This window comes from Marmota marmota, unplaced genomic scaffold (genome assembly GCF_001458135.2).
Source record: "Marmota marmota marmota unplaced genomic scaffold, marMar, whole genome shotgun sequence".
NCBI classification, from domain to species: domain Eukaryota; kingdom Metazoa; phylum Chordata; class Mammalia; order Rodentia; family Sciuridae; genus Marmota; species Marmota marmota.
The window spans coordinates 4,200,339-4,214,008 of NW_026000224.1; the positions used below are offsets into that span (position 1 = coordinate 4,200,339).

The following is a 13,670-nucleotide window of genomic DNA, read 5'->3' on the forward strand; positions in this document are numbered from 1 at the left end:
CACATGGCCTGTCTTCTCACGGGGACCCAGGCAGGAGAGGTGGAGCAAACTGTGACCTAAATAATGACCCAGCAAGCACAGAGTTCATGAGCCATGAGGCTTGAGTCACTTGACATGAAGAGAGGAAGCAGTCCTCCCAAGAAGGAATGGGGTCACGATGCGTCCCACACGCTGGGCCACCTCTGGCTTCAGCCTCCAGCCTGTTGTTAGGCCTGTTACTGTGTGACTGGGTCCAGGTGAAGAGATGGACGGGGTGCACAGTGTGCAGAGGGCCCTGCCGTGGGCACGCAGCCCTCCCGGGGGTGTGACCCAGACGGAAGAGAGCCCAAGGCCACGTTCGACGGAGAGCTTCAGGTCCCCAGGAGAGGGCAGTGGGATGGCTTCATGCCAGCACAGAGGAGGCCTCTGGGCTTCATGCCTTTTATGCTGTCAGAGGACACAGTCACGGCTTTGTTTGCTATTCTAGACGTGGGCAACTCTTCATTCCATAAAACAGAAGGAGTGTTCCAGTGAGCGGAACTGGAAGTTCCCCTGGTGGACAGGGAAGAGCGGAAGGAAGCAGAAGGAGAGACGCAGGGAGGTTGATGATTTCAAAGTTCTTTCCTTGTCGTTAGGGAGGGGAGACAGCAACGGAAAACACCCACGTGGGGCCGGGGCGCGGCTCAGAGGCGGAGTGCCGGTCTGGCAAGCCGAGGCCCAGACTCCATCCCAGCACTGCAGAAAGAAAAGGGAAAAGGGCAGGAGCTGCGTGGGGGCTCCAGGTGGCCTCCCCTGGTGAGGGGGAAGCAGAGGGGGCTTCACTGTCCAGCTCCCCCATCACACCCTGATCTGACAGGCCTGTGTGGAAACTGGCTGTGATCTCTCTTTGTCGCCATTTCTCTGAACACCGGATGACAGCCAGTTTACGGTGAGGGACTGGGACTTCAGCCCGAGTGACTGCTCATTGCTGGGGCCAGTGCAGGAGCCTCGTAGAAAGCAGCAGCTGGCCTCCTCTCATTTTATTTAACCATCTTTTCCACCGATGAGTGTCAACCCTTGAAATCAATCAGCTGCTGACTTCTAGGAAAAGAGGAGCAAGATTCTTGTCCACACCCAGTTTATTTTTCTTTCCTTTTTTTTTCCCAGAAATTTGTGCTGTGTTAAAATAACACCAAGTAAAGAAACAGATATGGAATTTGCAGTAGTTAGTGTTTCACAGAAGACACCTAGGCATGCTCATCATTGTTAGTTTATAGTGCATGTCTCATAGGAACAGCTCCCTTCACCTTTGCGCAGGCCACGCAGAGCCGGGGCGTTGTGACAGAGTTCTGCACTGGGAAGCCACTCTCGGTTGGAAGTGCTATGCTCTTTGTGCAGGACTGTGCTCTTCCTTGGTGCTTAGGCTGCTTCAGCATCAGGAGCCTGGCTACCCTCCCAGGGGGTGGCAAACTCCAGACATGGCAAGTGCACCCTGCCCTACCCAGAGCCCGGCTCGCCCTGACTAATCTGGTTCTTCCGGCTGTGAGATGGAGCTCCCACCTCCTGGGCCTGCTGCTGAAACTCGCCAGTCCAGACCTGGTCAGCTGGTTTGCCTCGCCCACTTCTTCCCTCGGAAATCACAATAAAGCTCTCCTGGCTCCTGCCCCCAGGCTGACGGGGCCTTGCCTGTGTCCTGCGTGGCTTGATGTGCTTCCCCCGGGTCTGGCCATGCCTGCTCAAGTCAAACTCTGGGTGCACTGTTAAACAATCTGCTAAAACTTACAGACATTTTCAGAAGAACGAACAGTTCCATCAACCCTGTTAAAGATCAATGAAAAATAAAACAAAGACCAAAGAAACGTCCTGAAACAAAATCACCAACGCCTTCAACAACAGCAAGGGCTTGGCATGTACGAGGTGCTGGGTGACACTGTATGCACGTGGGAAACATCAGGAATGATATTTGTAGCCCCGCGCAGTGGCACATGCCTGTAATTCAAGCAGCTCAGGAGGCTGAGGCAGGAAGATGAGGAGTTCAAAGCCAGCCTCAGCAACTTAGCAAGGCTGTAAGCAACTCAGGAAGACCCTATCTCTAAACAAAAAATATAAAAAGGGCTGGGGATGTGGCCCAGTGGTTAAGTGCCTCTGGGTTCAGTCCCCAGTGAAAAGAAAAAAAGAAAGAATGACATTTGTGCTATTTGAAACGTGTTAAGACTCATACCTCATTTTATGTGCATCCTATTCTAAGCCAAATCCCAAACCTGAGAACAGACATTTCCCCCCAAGAGTTCATCTCGTGGCAGCAGGACCATCAGCCACTTCTTCTGTGATGGCCCTGCGTGCTGGAGGAAGACTGGGGAGGAGGCCTGGGGCCTTGATGCCATCTGTCCTGAGAATGTCTCCATTTCCCTGGTGAGGTGGTGAAATTGAGGAAGCCACCCACAAAGACAGCACCTGCAGCAAGGGGCAGTGGGCTCTGTTTCCCCCGAGCTGTCACCACCAAAGCAGACTGCAGGAGGGGTTCTGAGGACCCACAGAGGTGGCCCCTAAGTGCACAGTGGGGCCTACTTCTATTCAAGATTCCTGAAATAGGGGACCCTCAGCAGCAGCCTGTGTCCCCAGATGCAAGGGGCATTGGTGGGCTTTGCCTGTGAAGAGGGTGATAACTGTATGAACCACACTGCTGCATGTCAAGGGGTGGCAGGGCCCCAGAGAGACTTGGCTCTCCATGTGAAGACTCCTGGAAATCCAGGCTGCTGTACCAAGACACAGAGGGTAGATTATAAGCACCAGACAGTCCCTGAAAGGAAGTCCTAGATCAAGGAGCAGCAGCCTTGGAGTCTGTGAAGGTCTGCTTCCTGGTGCACAGGCAGTGCCTTCTGGCTGCGTTCTCTCACGGTGGGTGGGCAGCTCCCTCCCGAGGCCTCTTTATAAGACCATTAATCCCACCACAAGGCTGCACCCTCAAGACCTCAGCACTCCCAGAGCCCCTACCTCCTGATGCCATCCCCATGAGGATTTCAGTACGTGAGGTTTGGGGGACACAGTCAGTCGTGCTGTAGCCTGGACTTACAACTCATCTAAGGTGCACTCCAGGTCTAACTGTGTGGGTCACTGCACATGGGTGGGCCCTGCTGCTCCCCCTCTAAGTGTTCATGCCTGTGCCCCTTCCTACCCCGGCTAGACGCTGGCTTTGGCAAGCGGGACCTTATCAGGTGTGATGCAGGAGGGGTGTGGCAAAGGCTTGCACACTGGGGTGCCTCCCCACGGGACCCAGCAGCTATGCGGTGGGAGTCCAGGTGTCCTGTGAGATAACCTGGCTGTTCCAGCCCCCCAGTGGAGGCACCCATGTGCGGGTGAAGCCCACCTGCGGGTGAAGCCCACCTGCGGTGCCAGGCCCTGGAGCAGGGGCTGCAGAGCAGCCAGCCAGAAAGATGCTGAATCCTGAGCCAACGAGGATGGTGGCTTTAGGACGCTCTGCTAGGGTGTTGCCCTTGTGTCTAAGCAGATAACCGAAGCTGGCATGCGGCGTCTCCCCTGCCCCCTTTCCTTCCAGAGCTCACTGGACGGGGACCGCCAAAGTGGACCTGGACCCCATGGGCTTAGTAAGAAGGCCAGAGGCCCCCCCAACCGACAGTCACTGGCCTGTGGAGCCTGTGGCGACGGTTCTAGCTTTGCCCTCTTTGTCTCACACCTCCCGGGACTTCCAGGTAGTGTACTCAACCGTGAAGCGCCCAGACCCCGGCCCACCCCCGTCAGCTCTCCTTGAGTATGGCTGCCGCTAGCCAGTCCCTCCATTTTTGTAGAAGACTTGGACTCAGTCTTTGTGTGCTTTATGCTAAAAGGGTGCATAGGAGGTTGATAGGGATGTGATTAAGTTTTTAACTGAAATGCGTAATTAAAAATAATTGAAAAGAAGAACAGATGAGGTCTGTAAGAGCTCCGTGCCTTTCTGCCTCCTGCTGAGCTATTCCTTGTAAGTCCATGTCCAGCCACTTGAAAGCTCTGCTGTGGACCAAACCCTGTATGCAAGTGATTCAGAGGTTAATCAAGTGACTGGAACGGGGGCCACTGGCACTGTCACTTACCATTCCAAGTCCAGGCTTTTTATTTAGCTTCTCCACAAAAACTTTGGTGAGAGACTGGAATCATCATGGGCAAAATGCAGAAAACTGATAGAAGGTGGACGACTGGAATGGAGGCTGCCCTGGGAGAGGGGGGTTGGCTAGGCTGATTCACGCAGGTCAGGGCCACACGGGCTGGGGGGAACCAGAGAGGGCGTGGACTCACCACCAAGGCTGACCAGTCGGTCCCCAGTCAGCAAGTGCTGAATGTTAGGCCTTGAAGACAGCCTTCTGTAGATGGGCCAGCGCTGAGGGCAGAGAACCCGAAAGCCACCACCATCTGGCTGTTCGTCCCCAGGGGGCCCGTGGGGTGAGCTGCAGCAGGGGTCTCCTCTGCAGGTTGGAGCAGCACTGCGGGCCAGCTGTGCCAAGGCCCAGGGCCTCCCGAGTGCCTGGCAAGCACCCACTGATCAATCCTGAGCTGGAGTCCAGGCAGTGCCCTCACCACCCTCCAAGAGTTCCCAGAGAGAAATGAGGAAGCTCTTCAGCTGCGTGGCCCCAGGTGAGTGCGCCAGTGTCTGAATCTGTGTCTGTGTCTATGATTTGTGTATATCCATGACCCTCTTCTGTGTCTGAGCTATGAACATGCCTGCATCTGCACTGTATGTTTGTGTGGATACACTTATATACACATGTATGCACACAATTATATACATGCTACATTTATATATTGATCTGTATTTGGGGAGGACAGGGAGATGGTTCTCACAGGCTCTTCTCAAACTCCTGGGCTCAGATGATTCTCCTGCCTCAAGTAGCTGACTGCAGGTGTGTGCTACCAAGCCCCGTGATATGCACATGAGTTGATTTTTCACTGCTGAGGATGGAACTTGGGGCCCAGAGCATCCAAGGGGAGTGTTCTTCCACGGAGCCACACCCGGCCATACACATTTTTTTTTTTAAAGAGAGAGAGAGAGAATTTTTTAATATTTATTTTTTACTTTTCTGTGGACACAACATCTTTAATTTATTTTTATGTGGTGCTGAGGATCGAACCCAGCGCTCTGCACATGCCAGGCGAGCACACTACCGCTTGAGCCACATCTCCAGCCCCCATATACATTTTTAAAAAAAGGAAATATCCTCAAAGAAATGGCATGTCTGAGCTGCATGTCAGTCAGAACTGGCATGAGAACCTGGCTTCTCTGCTGAGGCCAGAGTCCTGTCCACCCCCACAACAGGCCTCTATAGGTAAGGAAGTACCCCACGGCGGGTAGCTGGTGACAACCAAGTTACCTCTCCAGTTCTGGGGACCACAAGTCCACCACCAAGGTATGGGCAGGCCACGCTTCCTCTGGAGGCTCTAGGGATGGCTCACGTGGCGCTCTAGCTCTGCAAGCCTGTACCAAACCCTCTGGAGAACCGTCACTGACCTTTTCTGGTGGAGGGGGTTACTGGGAACTGAACCAGGGGTTGCTCTACCACTGAGCCAGACCCCACCCTTTTTATTTTTTATTTTGTGTCAGGTCTAAGTTGCCCAGGCTGGCCTTGAACATTTGATCCTCCTGCCTCAGAGGCCTGAGCAGCTGGGATTGCAGGCACGGGCCACTGAGCCAGGCTTATTGACCTCATTTTAACTTGACCTCTCTGAGGGCCCTATTTGTAAATAAAGCACATTCTGAGGCACAGGAGTGGGGACTCTGATGTATCTTTCTTATGGAGGACATAATTCAACCTATAACAGGGAAATGCAGGCCTGAAATGCTAATAAGAACTTAAGTTACCCAGAAGGGAGAGAGACTTTCTGGCCCTTTTATTACAGACCAGATCTCAGAACCCAAGGAGATAAGGATAATTCCTCCTAACCATAAAATCTGTAAGAATTAGAACTGGTCAGCATGGGCCACAGTGACTTAGAGTTGTCATGGCCATGGGGACTCTAAAGTCTGATCTCATCCTGCTGTCAATCAAAAGTCCAGAGGTGGACCTGGGCAGGACTCCCTGGAAACTTCCCTGGGACCCCCAATAACCACGGAGTGCAGGGATGGGGCTGGGGCTCAGAGGCAGAGCACTTGCCTGGCATGTGCGAGGCACTGGGTTCAATTCTCAGCACCACGTATCAATAAATAAAATAAAGGTCCACTGACAACTAAAAAAACATTTTTAAAAAAATGGAGTGCAGGAGGGGCATGCTACCCTCTCCTTCCTGAGAGGACCCACTCTCTCCCTTGATGGAGCCCCTTTCCCTTTTCCTTTCCTTCTAATAAACTCACGCCTGTTACTTTGAGCGACATGCCTGACATCTTTCAGGAATGATGGCCAGTGTCGGGTGGTGAGGGGTCTCCACCTGCCTCGGGTCATCTGCTGACACCTCGTGAGACGATGTAGGCCGGGAGCCTTGCGCGAGGTGATGGCTGTTCATAGTGAGCTCAAGTTCAGAAGCGCCATTGTGTGTTTGAGCTAAAGATCGCACCTCCAGGTGTCTTAACCATGACTCGTGTCCTTGGAGTGCATATATTTTATAAACAGGAGCAACGGTCGTTGTGTGCATGGGGACCTACAATAAAGCAGTACTTGGTGGTCACGCAGCCCATCAGGGTCTCTGGGTGCTCCTTCACATGAGGACAGCAGCTCTGCCCACCTAGGGGCCAGGTCTGGGTGGGTGGATCCCGGAGAGCCCCCGGGGCACCTCAGGCCCTCTTGACGCTGCCCCTGGGATTCGTGGCATGTGGGTTAATCGGTGGGTGGGAGACAGCTGGTTCCAGCAGAAGGAAGGCGCTTGGTCAGTGGTTCTGCTGAGGCCACAGGGGTGACGTGTCTCCACCTGGGGATACAGTGCCCGTCCGTACTGCGTCCTGTCTTCTGCTCGGCTCCAGCAGCCTTGTTTTCCTGGTTTCTCCTCATTTGGGATGGGAAAGGGCAAAGGTTGGGGTGGGTGGAAGCAAAACAGGAAGAGAAGGGGACAGGGTGGCCTGTCAGCCAGCAGCCAGGGTCCCACGCTTGGCGCAGGCCTGGGGCCTGCTTTGGTGGGGCCACCTTCGAGAGCCTCCTGTCCTGCCTGCGGTGGTGATGCCTGTGGTGCCACAGGGAAGTGCGGGCACAGGAGCAGAGGTCTCGCTGTCAAGTTCATGGCCTGAGGTGTGGGCCTGCTCCGGCCCAGCCTCCAGACTCTGGGCCCCTGGGTGGTGGCAAATCATGCACAGGCAGGAGGTCTTCTGCCAAGGCACCAAGCCCGAGCCAGCCTGAGGTGAGTGCATCAGGGGCTGGCTGGGGACGGCCATGGGCTCTGAGGACAGCTGGCACTCTGAGAGTCTTCACCGCAGAACAGGCCAGGTGAATTCCCTCGCCCACGCTGGGCCATTTGCCCCAGGCTTGCTCAGGGCTCACTGTGGGCCGGGCAGGCCAGAGGGAGCCGCTGGCTTTCCTCGAGGTTGTTTTTCCAGGTCAAGATGCACATCCTGGGAAGACGGTCCTCCGGCTACCCTTGCGCTCTGCCCATCTGTGCCAGGCCCTCCGTAATGCCCAGCACCTCAGCGCGCCACTTGTCACTCGATGCTGTCTCAGTGCCTCCTGCCCACTTGCAGGACCCTGCAGCACACCCAGGGCCCGGCCTTCACCTTCTCCCCAGGAGGCTGCCCTTTGCAAACCTGTTCCCAGTCCTCACGCTTGACCTTCACCCTGGTGACTTTTTCCCAGACTGCTTTTCTGTGTAAAGTGAAAGTTTGGGGGGCTGTTGTGTTGGGCTCTGGGTCCCCACCAGCCAGGCTGAACCCCAACGGCATCACCCATGTAGAAGTGCCTTCTCACCAAGCTGAAAGGTTTGCCTGATCTTCCTGAGAAGCCACATTTCCCAAGCGGAGCAGCGTCGACTGGCGAAATGATAGAAAAGTCACCTTTTATGTCACTGTGATGGCTCAAGGGGGTCACACCCGGGTCTTCCTCCCTGTGATTTTTCCCTCCATGGTGACTTCTGTGATGACTTAGCTAATCTGAAATCTCCTGTCCCCAAGCTCTTCCCCAGATGGCTTCTGCTTTCTGTTGGAGGTAAACAAACTCACAAGCTCTGGAAGGCAGAAGTGAAAAAGCAGCTGTTCTCTGTGGTCACGCTGGAACCACACCCCACACCCCACCAGGAGAGGCTCTCTGTGCCGGCCACCATGTGTGGGGCCTCAAACACGAAAACTGGAAGAGCCCAAGAGGCTGGCAGCTGCCCCTGCATGCCCGAGGCTTCCGTTTCCCCGGATTTCAGAGGTCGAGGCCCCGTTCCCAAGAGGAGGACCTGGCCTCTGCCTGATGGCACCTGTGGCCGAGCTGCTCCAGGTGACCAGTGCCCTGGCTTCAGAGGCACTGTGGGTTTGAGAAACAGTCACACGCAGGCGGGCATGGTGGGGACCTTCAGCTCTGCATCCCCACCTCCACCTGGCAGCCGCCTCCCGGCCTGGACCACAAGTTGCCCCCACCAGAGGGAAGGGCTGAGCGTGGGGAGGGCGTGTCAGCTTGGCAGGCATCTTCTGGCCCATGCTCCTGGTCAGGGCTTGCCCCACCCGCCCGCTCCCTCTGGCCCAGTGTTTCTGCTGCCTAAGTGCATTCTCCGCATTCTCGAATTCTCCCTGGCTGCCCCTGACGTCTTTCTCTCTGTCCAGGTGTGAGCTCTGGACACTCCCCCATCTGAGTGTTCTCAGGCCTCCTGAAAGCCTGGCTTGACGTCTGCCATCAGCCTCTGGGAGGCCCTCGGTCTTGTCTTCTCCATGACCCCCCCCTCCTCCTCTGGGCCCTGTTATGCTCGAATTCGGGACCCCCCAAAGACCACCAGAGACCAAGATCGATGTAAGCAGCAAAGAGGTGTTTATTTCGAGCTAGCTCGGTCCTCCATGTGCACACACAGCAACTGGTGACGCTGAGGGGCCCCGAGCCCAGGGTTTGCAGCAGTTTTATACATTCTTTGGAGAAGGCAGGGACCCCCACATACATCATAGCATCTCTTAGCAAATCATCACACACCGCGGGAAAATCAAATAACAACTCTAAAACATGATTAGCACATTCACTGGCAGGAACAAGTTGGGTAGGGGTGATTGGTTACTACAAGAGGGGGATTCATCTGAACTGATTGGTTTAAGCCAAAAGAGGTGTACGTGCTGAACTACATGGTTTCCCAACACGTTATCAACCACCATAAACTACTGGGAGGGTCATCTGGCATCCCAGGTATTTCCCTGTCTCATGCTGATTGGTGGCTGCTAGGGGGTCACCTAGCTTGACTGAGTCAGGGACACCTGGCACAGCAGATCTCTCCTGTTACTTGTAGATAAACAACTTAGCAGGTGGGAATGTGCCTAGGAGTGCTCTGTGGGTCTTTCCAAGGACAAAGGTGATGTCCCTTCCTTGGACAGGCTTTGCTCTGAGGTAGAGGCTGGTTTTTCAGCCCTAGAGCCACCCAGGCTGCACCTGCCCACCTGGCCCAGTGCCCCCTGCCCTGCTGCACCTGCCCATCTGGCCCAGGTGCCCTGTGCCCTGCTGTACTGCTGGTGTTCTCCGCATGTCTCGGCTGAGTGCTCTTCTCATCTCCCGGCCCTTCCTCACCTTCTCTGTTGTGCTGAGTAGAGTTCTGTCTTCCACCCCTCCTTTTTCACTTCTAGATCTCATACTTGGTCCTCTTACTATCATTCTCTGTACAATTTGCCATCTGTTCACTGGGTACTTGAATGTAGTCCCACACCTTCTTAAAGAACTACCCCCCTGGCTTCCACCCCTGGAATTCCCGGGGTCTGTTTTTTTTTGGGGGGGGGGTACTGGGGATTGAACTCAGGGGCACTCGACCACTGATCCCTGTCCCCAGCCCTAATTTGCATTTTATTTAGAGACAGGGTCTCACTGAGTTGCTTAGCACCTCACAGTTGCTGAGGCTGGCTTTGAACTTGCCATCCTCCTGCCTCAGCCTCCTGAGCCACTGGGATTACAAGTGTGTGCCACCGTGCCCAGCCCCATCTTTGAAAAATGCCCAGGTGAAGAAACAACTCTAGAGTGTCTCATGCACTGCAGAGGAGAAGGTGAGAAAGGGTCAGGGGATGAGAAGATTATACAGCTGGGACATCCAGAGAAAACCAGTGGTGAGGCAGGGCAGAGGGCACCTGGGCCAGGTGGGCAGGGGCAGCCTGGGGGAACTAGGGCCCACCCGGTCTTTTTCTAATGCAGGTGTTTTTCTCTTGGATTTGGTAAATTTTTCCTTTTAAAAAATTTTTTCCAGATAATTTTCAATTGGATGTTAATTATTACATATGAAAAATGACAGTGAGGATCAAGGGCCTGGCTGTGCTACTCCAGCTACCCTCCTGGCAGGCGCGTGGGTGGAGCCAACATGGGAGCCCAGCTGGGGGCTGTTTTGTTTTGTTTTGTTTTAAACCTGCTACTAAATCGGGTAGTGAATGTGTTGGGTGCTGAGGATCATAAATTAGAGGCCACTCTGAATTGCTTAGCTCAACTGGATAGAGCACTGTAAGCCCAGACCTTAATGTTCTCCAACTGTGGAAACAGACAAGTCACCGAGACATCAGCCCTGCCTGGGGACAGGGGGTCTGGGTCCTGGGTGGAGAGTCGGCAGGCCTGCTTTCCACGGAAAGAGGTTTTGTAGGGGGTGTGGGAGCTTCAGGAGGAACCAGCTGCCTTGAGGGAGCGGCAGGATGTGCTCTGAGCCAGATTTATTTTAGCCCCACACCATTGAGTCCCGCCCCAATTAAACCAGTCAAAAGCTGGGAACGTTCTTGCCTACTCTGACCTTGAGGCCAAGCTTTGGCTAGAGTCGAAGGGAAAGCAGTGCCCTTCCCACGTTTTCTGATCTAGACGATGTGTCTCCTCCCTCCTCTGTGCCTTTGTCTGTCAATATGCAAATGGCTCAAATAATCCAATTACCTGACGACTGAGCTCCAGAACTAGGCCTGTGTGGGGCAGAGCACTGGAGTGTCTGTGGACACCCCGCCAGGCCCTGGCAGCAGGCCACGGGTCCCCTCTGGTCCCCACACTCACCACATGGCCCTGCGGGAGGGACTTCTTGATGGGTGGTGGCAGAGGCCCAGAACCACAGGGAGCAGATGTCCCGGCACAGGGTGCTCCCCCTGGGGGGGGGGGGGTTCAGTCATTTCCTACTCTGAGCACCAGGCTGGCTCCCTATTAATCCCCCTGGAGTTTGCTTTCCCGTCAAAGCCCCGCAGTTCAGAGGAGAATGCTCATTACAGGAAACAAGAGACTCCTCACATTCCACAGGACAGCTGAACTGGTGGCTTGTATCAAAATGCTCACATCCAGAAACAGCGTGTTGTTCTGCCAATCTCTGTTTAGTCAACATTCTTGAACAAGATCAAAGCATGGAAAAGATAATGGCTTGTTATTGTGATTGTTATCCTGGGAGCTGGTGCTGAGTCACAGCACTTCACAGCTCTGGCTTCCTGGGAGCAGAGAGGTGGGTCAGCACAGCGCCCTCTGCCGAGGAACTCAGGCTGCAGAGCTGTCAGGGTACTCATCCAGGAGCCCCACTTTCTTCTGCCTGAGGCTGAAAATGCCTTTCTGCAGCTATGATCAGCTACACTCAACTTCGGAAGCAAGCTTGTTTCTGCAGTCTGTTAGCACAGATCCACACACAGATCTGCAGGTGCCACTACTTAATTCAAATGAAGAATCCCTGTACGACTTTTTCACAGTTATCACCGGGAGGCAGCCTAGCCCTTTAGAGTTAAGTATGTTTAGGGAATTAAATGCAAAAAGCCAACCCCTATCTCACCTCTGGAAGCTTCAATTAGTCATGCTTCAGAGAGAGATGGCAGGAGGATATCTCTCAGGGCCATGGCTAGATTGGATTAGGCTAGGTGGATTAGGGATGCAGAAGCCTCCAGAATGTGGGCTTATTGGAATAGCCTATGAAATCTGGTTCTTCTCTGATACAGTTAAGATAAGCTGTTATCATAGCTTATCTTTATGATCTATTTATTGTTTTATTTATTTATTTTTGCAAAAGTCCAGGTTAACAGTCCTTAGTGAGCACAGGCAGTCCCCGAGGAAGCTGGAGAGAAGCCTCAAGACTCTTTGGGAGCTGGTGCTAGGTGCTAACGAGGGGCCTTGCCTGAAAACAGCTTGCTGGGTGAGGTGCCCTTTTCTCCCGGGTGGGGCGCTCAGGGTCTGACCAGCTGGCCTAGGCAGACGTCTTGCCCTCCTGCTCTGTGGCCCTGACCACCCTGCAGCTGCTGCTTCAAGCCTGCAGAGGGGCAGGGTGGTTTGCCTCAGGGGTGGAGTGGTTTGAGCCAGGACAAGGCCACATAGAGGGTAAGGAAATGTCACCAGTCTGCGGTCCCTCTCAGTGGGTCAGGGCACTGCCTGTCTCTGTTCAGAATGAAGGTTAGGGGCTGCAGTCCGTTTTCCTCCCTGTCTCAGGTGTACCAAGAATGCAGTGTCAGCCTGCTCTTCCCGGGATCATATCCCAGGTTGTGCATAGAGTGAGGCGGCCTTGAGGGACCAGGCCACGCTCCCTCTAGACAAGGTGCAGAACTCCTCACTGTAGAACAGTGGGTCCCCAGGCTCAGTGTCCCTTGGCTGTGACTTGTGCCTAGCACGTGTCCTGTGGTGTCTTGGCTACATCCCTGCCCTGGCTCTGGGGGGCAAAGGGGACCATGTGACCTGCTGATGAGTTCTGTTTCCTGGGCTGAGAGCAACAAATCTTTGTCTGCAGCCCCCTAAGCCTCCCACCTCCACCAGCGTGAACAGACAATGAGGGCTCACTCCGGAGCCCGTAAGTGGAGTAAAGGACTTCTGCATGCTCCACTACAGTGTCCATCTTCTACCGGGTACTGGGGATTGAACCCATAAATGCTTAACCAGTCCTTACATCTCAGTCCTTTTCATTTTAATTTTGATATAGGGTCTAAGTTGCCCAGGCTGGCCTTGAACTTGAGATCCTCCTGTCTCAGCCTTCCAAGTTGCTGGGATCACAAGCATGCACTGCCATACCAAGTGGGTTCATGATTTAAAAAACAAAAACAAAACAAAGCAACTACAATATCTTGAGCATAGTGCCCAATACACAAACCTTGTCAAACAAATATTGATTGAATCCACAATAGATACACAGAAGGCATGGGTCTATGTCCATCCCATCTTTGTTCCAAAGGGTACAATGAGAACATCGCATGAATTCAGCCATACTCTGACTCTGTTGGAGTCAGAGATACAAAGAGGTATTAAATAATCTTGCCCTTAAAAGGTTCTCGACTGGATCATAAGCCAGTTAACAAAGGTCTGCTCAGTGTGAGTTTTTAGTAGTTTCCAGGTTGCCATGTAGGAGAGGTTAGAAGCCGGTGTGGGTTGGCCTTGGGAAGGACAGAGACCCTCAGAGCAGGCAGCCAGGGAGCTGGAGGGACTGCAGCCGGCTGAGTCCCTGGGGAGGCAGGGCCAGGGCCTTTCCCTTGGAAGAACTGCAAGTTGCAGGGCAGGGCCCAAGACAGGATGCAGCACTCGGGGACTGCAGGAGTGCACCACAGCCGGATGCCAGGCCCCAGGAGACCGTGGGGAGGAGAGTGGCCTGGGCGGGAGGTGGGCTCAGGTCAGGATGGGTCCTGTGAGCCTGGGGGGGGGCACTGAGATGTCTTCTCCTGTCTCTTATAC

At 54.1% G+C, this 13,670-nt stretch overlaps 1 long non-coding RNA gene across 1 annotated transcript; it reads left to right on the forward strand.

The window, feature by feature from the left end:
* The first annotated feature begins 6,675 nt into the window (after positions 1–6,675).
* LOC125613241 lies at positions 6,676–10,927 on the forward strand. The gene is made up of 4 exons (XR_007343754.1): positions 6,676–7,160; positions 7,270–8,849; positions 9,961–10,072; positions 10,270–10,927. It is a non-coding gene; the product is annotated as an uncharacterized LOC125613241 (long non-coding RNA).
* Positions 10,928–13,670: the final 2,743 nt, after the last annotated feature.